Source organism: Mandrillus leucophaeus, unplaced genomic scaffold (genome assembly GCF_000951045.1).
Source record: "Mandrillus leucophaeus isolate KB7577 unplaced genomic scaffold, Mleu.le_1.0 Scaffold192, whole genome shotgun sequence".
Classification (NCBI taxonomy): domain Eukaryota; kingdom Metazoa; phylum Chordata; class Mammalia; order Primates; family Cercopithecidae; genus Mandrillus; species Mandrillus leucophaeus.
The window spans coordinates 912,537-925,875 of NW_012101943.1; the positions used below are offsets into that span (position 1 = coordinate 912,537).

The following is a 13,339-nucleotide window of genomic DNA, read 5'->3' on the forward strand; positions in this document are numbered from 1 at the left end:
TCTTGACATATTAGATAATGTGTGTTCAAAGCAAGAATGGGTCAATGTTATGTCCCAAAGCCGTTTCAGGGCTGCTCTGAGAGATCCTATGCTTTTCCTGGGAATCGGAGTGAGCATTATGCAGTAGACATTAATTTTAGAGCACAATTATCTTTTAGATCACATTCCTTTATTTTTCTATATTGAATTAACTGCCTGACTGGTGGGAAAATTAAATCTCGATCATTAGCGGTACCCTTTCCCACTCCACAGGATAATATAAGAATCCCAGGCTGATACAGTGCCGTAAATTTGGGCCTGGTCCACTCCCCACAGTTGGCTCCGTCATGACCACTGCACATTCCGATATGCTGCTGCTGAAGACGTGATCCCCAGCAACTAGGCTGTCAGAGGACCCTCCCAGCTCTTCACCCACTGACCACCCTGAGAGACAATGCACCATGTCCATCTACTCTTGGCTTTCTGGAAGAGCTCCCCCAGCTCCCACCTTCCCAGGCACAGGTGGGAATGAGGCCTGTGTTTCCGACAGAACAGAATTCCTTAAACTCACTCCTTTCCTGTTCTGGAGAATATTTCTGTCCTTTCCCTTTTGGCATAGGCTTTCTTTCACAAAGAAAGTCTGGATGTGAACTTTTGTAAGTACCTTGAAACTTCAATTTATTATGCTGAAATTCACAAAATTATTAAAAATGGAGTGTGACTCTTGCCAAGGACTCAAAAACTCCAAACATAAAGTTGTTTATGTTATTGGAAGGGAGAAGGGAAAAATGCTGATAGTAGCAATAGCAGCAGGAAGAAAGTACAAATTAATATCTCAATAAATCATCATGCTCCATTGTGTCTGATGTAGGCAACAGGCCTAAGGCTTCTGCAGGGCAAAATCGTCTCTTTACTCGGGCCAGCCCTAGCAGTTGAAAGGGAGTTTATTGAGGGTGTTTCCCCTCCTCCCCATAGTCTAAGCACTGTGCTGGGTTCTTGCAAAATGAAGATGACCTCACAGCCACAATTTCGGAATGGTAATCAAGTACTAAGTGCTAGGAGAGGAACACAGCTGGAGTTCTGTGGGAGTGCTAAAAGAAGTTGCTGTAGTCTAAATGTGCCCTCCAAAATTCATGTGTTGGAAACGTAATCCCCAATGCAACATTATTGAGATGTGGGGCCAAAGAGAGGTGTTTAGGTCATAGGGCTCTGCTCTCATCAATAGATTAATGCCACTATAAAAACAACTCTTGGGAGTGGATTCATGCTCTGTTGCTCTTCTGCCATGTGAGGACACAGCAAGAAGGCCCTCACCAGATGCTGGTAACTTGATCTTGGACTTTTCAGCCTCCAGCACTGTGAGAAATAAATTTCCATTCTCTGTAAACTACCCAGTCTGTAGTATTTTGTTATAGCAGCACAAAATGGACTAACACAGAAGTGATGAAAATTGCAGGAGGAGTTATATGTAAGTCAGGAGATAATCTATATGAGATGATATTTGAGCTGTGCCTGGAACCATGAGAAAGCATCTGCTTGGTGGGGAAAGAGTGAGGTACAGTACATTCAGGCAGTGAGAACTACGCCAGCACAAGTGTGGTGTAACAAAAGTACATGGCTGATTCTGGGAATGCTCTGTGGCTGAGTGTGGTGCACATTTTGGGATTATCCGAGGCAATGAGTAAATGTGAGCTGAGTTGGAGCTCAATTACAGAGGACCTCATTTGATATGCCAACAAAATTTTAATTTATTTTTTAGGCCAGCAAATCACCATCCATTTTCTGTTGCCTTATATTCCCACGCGTTTACTTAGGGAAATGTGCCAGTCCCTCAGGGCTAACTGTATTTCTATGTTTTTTTTCTCCTGATGAAGAAACTGTCATTAACCTGGGAACATTGTGGAGGGGAAAGCGGGAGGGAGAAGGGAAAGAGGAGGGGAGGGGAGCAGAAGAGGAAGAAGTGACAGGGAGAGGAGAAGGAGAGATGAGTTACTAATTATTGGACTACATCAAGCAAGAGGTATTCAGGGACTGAACTCAGACAATTCACGGGGAACGTATGGATATAAATCAGGATTTATATGTCATAGATTACGTGTAGGGAATAAGGGAGAAAATAAAAGATTATAGAGTTTTTCAAGTTCAGACAACTGGTTGGATGAAAATCACATTGAGACAGAAAGTAAGAGAAGAAGCAGATTTTGAGGCCGAGATAATGAGTCATGTGGGGGCACATTTAAGAGCCTGTGGGACTTCTGGATAGTGAGACAAGGTGTGCTATTGGAAATATGAGCCTAGAGCTTGGGAGAGAAGTTGGTGGTTTTAGTTGTGGGAGACATCAGTGAAGAGAGTTTAGGGAAGCCCCAAGAATGGGTGAGATCACCCAGGGAGAGTGAGTAGAGTAAGGAGAAACATTCAGGCCAAAGCTGTAGGGATATAAATGCTGATGAGTAGGAGGTTAACGAAAGTATCGCCAATGAGACCAGGAAAGAATAGCCAGAGTTGGGAGCAAAACCCAGGAAGAGGATGGCCATAGCAGGCAAAGGAAGACGATTTTATTTCTTTTTCTTTCTTTCTTTCTTTCTTTGCTCTTTCCTTTTTCTTTATTATTCATTTATTTTTATTAGGAAGACAATTTTAATGTCATAAAGCAAAAGGGTAAGGAGTGAACAAAGATCTTTAAAACAGCAGTGACAAGGTGGCTGGTGGCTTCCAGGATAGTGTTAGCTAAGCAGCATAAAGGCAGCCGAAGTAGCTGCATCCTGGTAATTAAGAATAAAGGGAGATGAAGAGGTAGAGCTCATAAATACAGGCTATTCCATCAAGAAATTTGTAGGAGAAAATAAGGAGATGAGAGAGCAGCTTAGTATCCCAATAAAATATCTTATTTTAGAAGGGAGTATATTTATAGGCTCAGAAGGAAAAGCCAATGGAAGGGGAGAGATGGAGGTGTGAGATGGAAGAAATAGTCAATGGAACAGTCACCCAAGTGAGGAGAAGGCAATGGGATTAAGTTAAACCTGTGGTTCTTTGTCATTTGGAACCAGTTTTGGGGACTAGTGACCAATTTGGCTTACTTGAAGACCTACTGAAGTGGGGTAGAAATCCCCTAAGATTTCCCTGGGCCAAAAGTTAGCCAGAATAGGAAGTAACCCAAGGTCTCCTAGGGTTATCTGGAAATAGCAGTTTGGCCTCCCAGCACCATTGAAATGCTTTTGGAGAGAGCCACATTATTCAAGTTCAAAAAAGAAAAATCACAGAACATTCATTCTTAGCAGACATTGTATGGGGATACATTTATAGCTATGTTCCAGGGTTTTGTTTCATGTCACAGAAAATGCTTGGCAGCTTCCCAGCTAACTGAATCTGGTTACAGGAAAAAGGAATGATTTTATCCTGTGTCACTGCTTTCATATTCATTAGCATGTAATTAGAAGCAATGGAGGTTTTCTTAGATTAGCAGTTTTCATTTAAAAGGTTTTAAAAAAATAATAGCTAAGTCTGTTTAATTTGAAATTCTTTAATTTTAATTAGTTTAGATTCAGGGAGTATATGTGACTGTTACATGGGTATTACATGTGAAATGGTAGGAGTTGGGCTTCTAGTGTACCCATCACCCAAATATTGGACATTGTACTCAGCATGTAATTTTTCAGTCCTCCCCTTTGTGGAGTCCCCAGACTTTATATGATAGCTTTGTTTTTCTCCATCTTTATGTTCATATGTGCCATTTGGTTAGCTCCCACTTATAAGTGAGAACATGCAATATTTGATTTTTTTGCTTTTGTGTTAGTTCATTTAAGATAATGGCCTCCAGTTCCATCCGTGTTGCTGCAAAGGACATGATTTCATTCTTTTTTATGGCTTCATAGTATTCCATGGTGTATCTATGCCACATTTTCTTTATCCAATCAACTGTTGGTGGACATTTAGGTTGGTTCCATGACTATGCTATTGTAAGTAGTGCTGCAATAAACATATGAGTGCAGGTGTCTTTTGTTTTTATTTTTAAATCTGTTGTAGGCTTTAAAAATTAAATTTTAACTTGTGCGGGTACCTAGTAGGTGTATATATTTGTGGGGTACATTAGAGGTTTCAATACAGCCATGCAATGTGTAATAATCACATCATGTAAAATGAGGGATCTATACCATCAAACATTTATCCTTTATGTTGTAAACAATCCAATTATACTCTTTTAGTTATTTAAAAATGTACAATTATTATTAACTGTAGTTACCCTGTTGTGCTAGCAAATACTAGGACTTATTCATGCTTTCTACTTTTTTTGTACCCATTAACCATCCCCACTTCATCCTCCTGCCACTCTTCTCAGCCTCTGATAGCCACCATTCTACTCTCTATGTCCATGATTTTGGTTGTTTTGAATTTTACGTTCCACAAATAAATGAGAGCATGCAATGTTTGTCTTTCTGTGCCTGGTTTATTTCACATAGCATAATGACCTCCAGTTCCGACCATGTTTTTGCAGATGACAGGATCTCATTCTTTTTTATGGCTGAATAGTACTCTTGTGTATAAGTACCATATTTTCTTTTTCCATGCATCTGTGACGGACACTTAGGTTGTTTCCAAATTGTGGATGTTATGAACAGTGCTGCTACAAAAATGGGAGTGTAGATTTCACTTTGATATACTGATATCTTTTTTTAAGGTATATACCCAGCAGTGGGATTGCTAGATTGTATGGTAGCTCCATTTTTAGTTTTTTTGTGGAACCTCCCAACTGTTCTTCGTAGTTATTGTACTAATTTACATTCCCAGTCAACAGTGTTCCCTTTGCTCCACATCCTTGCCAGCATTTGTTATTCCCTGTCTTTTGGATATAAGCCATTTTAACTGGAATGAGATGATATCTCACTGTAGTTTTGATCTGCATTTCTCTGATGATCAGTGATGTTGCACTCCTTTCCATAGGGTTATTTCTTAACTTCGTTGATTGTTTCCTTTGCTGTGCAGAAGTTTTTTAACTTGATGCAATCCCATTTATCCATTTTTGCTTTGGTTGCCAGTGCCTGTGCGGTATTACTCGATACATTTTTGCCCAGAACAATGTCCTGAAATGTTTCCCTGATGTTTTCTTGTAGTAGTTTCATAGTTTGAGGGTTTAGACTTAAGTCTTTAATCCATTTTGATTAGATTTTTGTAAAAGGCAGGAGATAGGGATCTAGTTTCATTCTTCTGCATATGGATAGCCAGCTCTCCCACCACCGTTTATTGAAGAGACTATCTTTTCCTCAGTGTATGCTCTTGGCACCTTTGTCCAAAATGAGTTCACAATAAGTGTGTGGATTTGTTTCTGGGTTCTCTATTCTGTTCCATTGGCGTCTGCTCTTATGCCAGTAGTATGGTGTTTTGGTTAGTACAGCTATGTAGTATAATTTGAAGTCAGATAATGGGATTCCTCCAGGTTTGCTCTTTTTGCTTAGCATCATTTTGGCTATTCTGGGTCTTTTGTGGTTCCATATAAATTTTAGGGTTTTTTTTTTTCCTATATATGTGAGGAATGTCATTGGTATTTTGATAGGGATCGCACTGAATTTGTAGATTGCTTTGGGTAGTATGAACATTTTAACAAAATTTATTTTTCCAATCCATGAATATGAAATATCTTTCCATTTTTTGGTGTCTTCTTCAATTTAGTTCATTAGTGTTTTGTAGTTTTCATTATATAGATCTTTTCCTTCTTTAATTCCTGGATATTTAATTTTATGTGTCGCTATTATAAATGGTATTACTTTTTGGATTTTTTAGGTTTACTGTTCTCATGTAGAAATGCTACTGATTTTTGTATGTTGATTTTATATCCTCCAACTTTATAGAATGTGTCAGTTCTAATAGTTTTTTTTTTGGTGGAATCTTAAGTTTTTCCAAATATAATATCATATCATCCACAAATAAGGATACTTTGATTTCTTCCTTTCCAATTTGAATGCCCTTTATTTCTTTCTCTTGTCTGATTGCTCTAGCTAGGACTTCCAGTATTATGTCAAATAACAGTGGTGAAAGTGGGCATTCTTGTTGTGTTCCAAAGCACAGGAAAGGCTTTAAGTTTTTCCTCATTTAGTATGATACTAGCTATGGGTCTGTTATATATGGCTTTTATTGTGTTGAGGTATGTTCTGCTATACCCATATTTTTTAGGGTTTTTATCAGAAAGGGATGTCGAATTTTATTAAATGCTTTTTCAGCATCAATTGAAATGATCATATAGTTTTTGTCCGTCCTTCTGTTGATATGATGTACCACACTGACTGATTTGCAGATTGTTGAACCATCCTTGCATCCCAGGAATAAATTCCAGTGGTTATGATGAATGATCTTTTTAATGTATTGTTGAATTCAGTTTGCTAGTATTTTGTTGAGGATTTTTGCATCAATATTCATCAGAGATATTGGGCTACAGTTTTCTGATTTTGATGTGTCTTTGTCTGGTTTTGGTATCAGGGTAATTCTGGCCTTATAGAATGAATTTAGAAGGATTCTCTCCTCTATTTTTTGGAATAGTTTGAGTAGGATTGGTATTATTTCTCCTTTAAATGTTTGGTAGAATTCAGCAGTGAAGCCATTGAGTTGCAGGCTTTTCTTTACTAGGAGACTTTTTTTTTTTTTTGAGACGGAGTCTCACACTGTCACCCCAGCTGGAATGCAGTGGCATGATCTCCGCTCACTGCAACCTCTACCTCCCAGGTTCAAGTGATTCTGTGGCCTCAGCCTCCCGAGTAGCTGGGATTACAGGTGTCTGCCACCATACTCAGCTAATTTTTTGTATTTTTAGTGGAGATGGGGCTTCACCATGTTGACCAGGCTAGTCTTGAACTCCTGACCTTGTGATTTGCCTGCCTCAGCCTCCCAAAGTGCTGGGATTGCAGCCATGAGCCACTGTGCCCAGCCTAGGAGACTTTTTATTATGGCTTCAATCTTGTTACTTGTCTGTTCAGGTTTTGGCTTTCCTCATGGTTCAATCTTGGTAGGTTGCATGTGTCTAGGAATTTATCAATTTCTTCTAGATGTTTCAATTTATTGGCATATAGTTGCTCATAACAACCACTAATGAGCCTTTGAATTTCTGCAGTATCAGTTGCAATGTCTTCTTTTTGTGTCTGATTTTATTTATTTGGATCTTCTCTCTTTTTTCTTAGTCTGGCTAAAGGTTTCTGAATTTTGTTTAACTTTTCAAAAAACCAACTTTTTGTTTCATTGATATTTTGTATTCTTCATTTCAAATTTATTTATTTCTGTTCTGATCTTTATTATTTCTTTTCTTCTAATTTTGGATTTGGCTTGCTCTTGTTCTTTAAAATGCATTATTAGGTTGTTATTTGAAATTTTTCTTGTTTTTTGATGTAGGCACTTATAGCTATAAACTTTCCTGTTAGCATTGTTTTTGCTGTGTCTCACAGGTTTTGATTTTGGACCTATGTGTTTCCATTGTCATTTGTTTCAAGACAAATGTTGGCCAGGCTGGTCTCAAACTCCTGACCTTAGGTGATCTGCCTGCCTTGGCCTCCCAGAGTGCTGGGATTACAGGCATGAGCCACTGTGCCTGGCCTAATTTGCATTTTTCTGATAGTGATGTTGAACATTTTTTTCATGTGGTTTATTAGCTGTTTGCATTTCTTCTTTTAAGAAGTGTACATGTCATTTGCCTATTTTTAATGGTGTTGGTTCTTAAAATAAAAACAATTTTTATGTAGTTTTCTTATGTCTACCCAGTAACTAAATTGTAAACACTTCAAAGAATGAGATTCTTTTATGTTTATCCCTTTAGTGCCCTCCACATCAGATGCATTCAACAGAAATCTATTGCTTTGGTTTGGATGAAAATGCCTCTAACCTTTCTATGTGTGCTACTATGTGTTGGTAATCTTTAGTGAATCAGAATGTTCTTCAGATTACTTTTGAGGCCAACATTATGTTTCTCTTGAGTTTTAAACTTGTGAAAGGGTTAAGGGGATGAACTGGCTGTTGTGAAAATAGCAGTTACTCTGAAAGATTATTTTTATTTTTTTCTTAAACTTTTATTTTAAATTCAGGGGTACATGTGCAAGATGTGCAGGTTTGTTATATAGATAAATGTGTACCATGATGGTTTGCTGCACAAATCGTCCCATCACCTACGTATTAAGCCCAGCATCCATTAGCTATTCTTCCTGATGCTCTCCCTCCTCCCACCCCACACCCTCCAACAGGCCCCAGTGTGTGTTGTTTCTTACCATGTGTCCATATGTTCTCATCATTCAACTCCCACTTACAAGTGAGAACAAGTGGTGTTTGGTTTCCTGTTCCTGAATTAGTTTGCTGAGGATAATGGCTTCCAAATCCATCCATGTCCCTACAAAGGACATGATCTTACTCCTTTTTATGGCTGCACACTATTCCATGGTATATATGTACCACATTTTCTTTATCCAGTCTATCACTGATGGGCATTTAGGTTGATTCCATGTCTTTGCTATTGTGAATACTGCTGCAATGAACATACGTATGCATGTATCTTTATAATAGAATGATGTATATTCCCTTGGGCATATACCTAGTAATGGGATTGCTGGGTCGAATGGTTTTTCTGCCTCTAGGTCTTTGAGGAATCACCACACTGTCTTCCACAATGGTTGAACTAATTTACACTCCCACCAATAGTGCAAAAGCATCCCTTTTCCTCCACAACCTCGCCAGCACCTGTTTTTTGACTTTTTAATAACAGCTATTCCTGACTGGCACGAGGTGATATCTCACTGTGGTTTTGATTTACATTTCTCTAATAATCAGTGATGTTGAGCTTTTTTTCATGTTTGTTGGCTGCATGTATGTCTTCTTTTGAGAAGTGTCAGTTCATGTCCTTTGCCCAGTTTTTAATTGGGTTGTTTGCCTTTTTCCTTGCAAATTTGTTTAAGTTCCTTGTAGACTCTAGATATTCGGCCTTCATCAGATGGATAGATTGCAAAAATCTTCTTCCATTCCGTAGGTTATCTCTTCCCTCTGATAATTTCTTGTGCTGTGCAGAAGCTCTTTAATTTAATTAGATCCCATTTATCAATTTTTACTTTCGTTGCAATTGCTTTTGGCATTTTCATCATGAAATCTTTGCCCATGCCTATATCCTGAATGGTATTGCCTAGATTTTCTTCTAGGGTTTTTATGGTTCTGGGTTTTACATTTAAGTCTTTAATCTATCTTGAGTTAATTTTTGTCTATGGTTTAAGGAAGGGTTCCCATTTCAATATTCTGCATATGGATAGCCAGTTTTCCCAGCACCATTTATTAAATAGGAAATCCTTTCACCATTGCTTTTTCTTTTTGTCAGGTTTGTTGAAGATCAGATGGTTGTAGGTGTGCAGTCTTATTTCTGAGTTCTCTATTCTGTTCCATTGGTCTATGTGTCTCTTTCTGTACCAGTACCATGCTGTTTTGGTTACTGTAGCCTTATAGGATAGTTTGAAGTCGGGTGGCATGATACCTCCAGCTGTGTTCTTTTTGTTTAGGATTGTCTTGACTATTCAGGCTCTTTTTGGTTCCATTTGAATTTTAAAATAGTTTTTTTCTAATTCTGTAAAGAATGTCAGTGGTAGTTTAATAAGAATAGCATTGAATCTATAAACTACTTTGGGCAGTATGGCCCTTTTCAGGATATAGATTCTCCTATCCAAGAGCATGGAATATTTCTCCATTTATTTGTGTCCTCTCTGATTTCTTTGAGCAGTGGTTTGTAGTTCTCCTTGAAGAGGTTCTTCACTTCTTCCCTTGTTAGCCATATTCCTAGGTATTTTATTCTTTTTGTAGCAATTGTGAATGGGAGTTCATTCATGATTTGGCTCTCTGCCTGCCTGTTGTTGGTGTATAGGAATGGTTGTGATTTTTGCATATTGGTTTTGTATCCTGAGACTTTGCTGTGAAAGATTATTTAAAAAGCAACATATCTTTTTCATTTGAAAGAAAGTTAAGTAGGATTTGTAAAAGTCAAATTGATACTGTAAACACAGAGGTTTATTGCCTGTTATATTATTGATGATTTAAAGTGTGGAATTTGACTTTTTTTTTTTGACTGGAGTCTCACTCTGTTGCTCACACTGAAGTGCAGGGGCATGATCTTGGCTTATTGCAACCTCCACCTCCCAGGTTTAAGTGATTCTCCTGCCTCAGCCTCCTGAATAGCTGGAATTACAGGCATGTGCCACCATGCCCAGCTAAGTTTTGTATTTTTAGTAGAGATGGGGTTTCACTATGTCGGCCAGGCTGGTCTCAAACTCCTGACCTCAGGTGATCCACCTGCCTCGGCCTCCCAAAGTGCTGGGATTATAGGCATAAGCCACTGCACCCGGCTTTGTTGTTTTTTACTTGTCCCAAACAGACATAGCTTTAAAATCACAAGAATTAAAATCATTTTGGACCCTTGAGTCACTGGGGCCATTTAGATGCTGGGCATCTTTTCACTATTGCTATATTCAGGGTCAGTTTTTTAATCTGCAATAAGAAACCTACTGTTATGGTTTGAATGTTTGTGTCTTGCCAAGTACATGTGTTGAAATCCTAACCCTCAAGATGATGGCATTAGGAGGTGGAGCCTATGGGAGATGATAAGGTCATGAGGGCAGAACCTTCATAAATGGGAATAGTACCCTCATAAAATAGGGCTAAGGCCTTCTGCTATCTTCTTTGTACCTTCTACACAGGGAGAAGGTACCATCTATGAATCAGGAAACAGAACTTCACCGGACACCAGATCTGCTGGCACTTTGATCTTTGAACTTTCCAGCCTCCATAACTGCAAGAAATAAATTGCTATTGTTTTTAAACCACTAGCTTATGGCATTTTGTTACAGCAACCTGAATGGACAAAGACACTTACATGTTGCAAATGGGAAAACTCGGGCACAGGGAAAGGATGGGTTTTTAAGGAGCTTCCCGGGGAAATAGTAGTGGGAGCACAATTTATTATTGGAGGTCTTTCAGTTTGTGATTACCTTTGGAATGATTAGGATTTCTTATGGACATCTTATTTATCAAGGACATAAAATTTGGACTTTTGATCTAATGTCTAAATGTGTCTATATATATATGCATAGGGATACTGTAAGTCAAAAATGTGTACACATAATACACATAATATGTGAACATCATAGTTTAGCCTACCCTACTTTAAATATGCTCAGAACACTTATTTTAGCCTATATATATTAGGTTGATACATGCACACCCCCACCACGATATGTGTATGTGTACACACATATGCACATACACACATATGTATACATGTATATATACTTTTTCCAGAGATATATTTGTAAGATTGAAAGAAAGTATTAGTATTCATTATGCAACTTTAAACTTGGGTTCTAGATCACACCACTGTGAATTAGGGTGTTTATAGATCTAGTGATTATCTTGTAAATAATATAATTTTGCCACTTTTTTCAAAAGGTGCTAATTTGTTGAATGAAAAAATTTAAAATATACTCCAATGATATTAAAATCTCTTTTGGCATTTCCTAATTTTTATTATACTACTTTACTTAGTTTTAAAAATCATACTATACATACACGTGCATGCACGCTTATACCTCTCTCAGAGGCCCTTGTCACTATTACTCTAGTAAGAAATAGTAAGTGGATTGGCTTTTGCTTGCGCCTTTCCTTTTTTCACATGTTCAATGTTTATAATGTCACCGTTTTGGTTTGCCAACCTAGAAAGTCAGCCCATCTGGGAGTCCTTCTTGTGCATTTGTTTAGAGAGAAAACTGGTTTCCCTGGACTCCTTTGACCAATTTAGCAAAGTGAGGAAAGAAAGGAACCCAACATTGATTGCCTCCCTAGAAACATACGCCTCACTCATGGTTATTTTATCATGTGTATATATGTGTGTGTACATTCATATGCAGCAGCAGTTTTTTGCAGTGTAATTTTCTCCATACTTATCTAAAGTTTATAAAAACTGTTGCTTATTTTTTTTTTCCCCACTAGCTTAGCCCATGGCATGCACAGTGAATATTTCCACCACTCCCACCCTGCCTCTATATAGAAAAGGACTTGTGGGATCTTTCTTTTGCTTGTCTCATATTGGTGAAAATCTAGCACCCTGGGTTTTTCTCTCATCACACTTGCTTGTATTGGAAATGGGGAAGCAAATTTATATGAGTACTTTATCTATAAGGACCGAGATAAATTTATTGATTGTTAGCTTGGTGTCCAGAAAGTTTTTCTCTTTTTATAATTCATTAACTACAAATCAAAGACAGAGTTCTTCAAGTCAAAAGGTGACTTAGGGCATGTTGACATTTTCAGAATCTATTTAATGCTGTCTGAGTCCAAGTTAATTTCCTAAGGAAGGTTAAAGGAGCAAGCTTATCTTGTACCTATTGGTGGATTAATTAGACTATAATTTTGCATGGAACTACAGATGTACACAGGTGCTCCTTGGCTTATGATGGGGTTGTGTCCTGATAAACCCACCATAAGTTGAAAAAAATTGTAAGTCGAAAATGTCTTTGATACACATAACCTGCCAAACATCATAGTTTAGCCTACCCTACCTTAAATATGCTCATAACACTTACAGTGGCCTAGAGTTGGGCAAGCTCATCTGGCACAAAACCTATTTTATAATACATTATTGAATATCTCATGTAATATATGGAATACTGTACTGAAAGTGGGAAACAGGATGGTTTTATGGGTACTCAAAGTATGGTTTCTACTGAATGGATATTGCTTTTGCACCATTGTAATGTTGAAAAAAATCTTGAGTTGAACCATCCAAGTTGGGGACTATCTGTATGTGTATTTAACAGGATGACTATTAAGCTACTAGAAACTATCATAAAAAATAATTTACCATAAGAGTAGAGTGGTAATTATGTTATTATTTATTTATCAGTTATAATGCCTAGGCAAAGTTTTTGTACTTCTTCATGATTTGGGAGCAGAATCCAACAGACCAATGAGAAAGGGTCCAGTCCTTTTGTAATAAACCTGAGTGGTTTGAATAAATCTAAACTGACTCAGCTGAAAAAAAAGACTCTTACAAGTAACATTTAAAATTAACATGTGAATTTTATATCTTCCCACTCAAATGTTATCCCCAATGTCTGCAACAGGATATAAAAAGGAGGAGCCAGGAGTGTATGTGGTGTGGCAGGGGGGTCACTCCACCTGGAGCAGAGCGGGTGGAAGGGAGTGCAGGAGGAGGGAGGTTAGAGAAGTAATGGACAGCCAGTTGTGATGGGATGGTCCCTGGAAACTGGCAGGAAGGCTTTGGATTTTACTTTGAATGAGATTTGAAGCTATGCAGAGTTTTGATAACAGAATAATGTTATCTAACACACACATCTTTTTTTTTTTT

General features: G+C 37.9%; 1 pseudogene; it reads left to right on the top strand.

Moving 5' to 3' along the window:
* Positions 1-982: 982 nt before the first annotated feature.
* Positions 983-13,339, top strand: part of LOC105538455 — a 55,133-nt pseudogene continuing 42,776 nt past the window's right edge.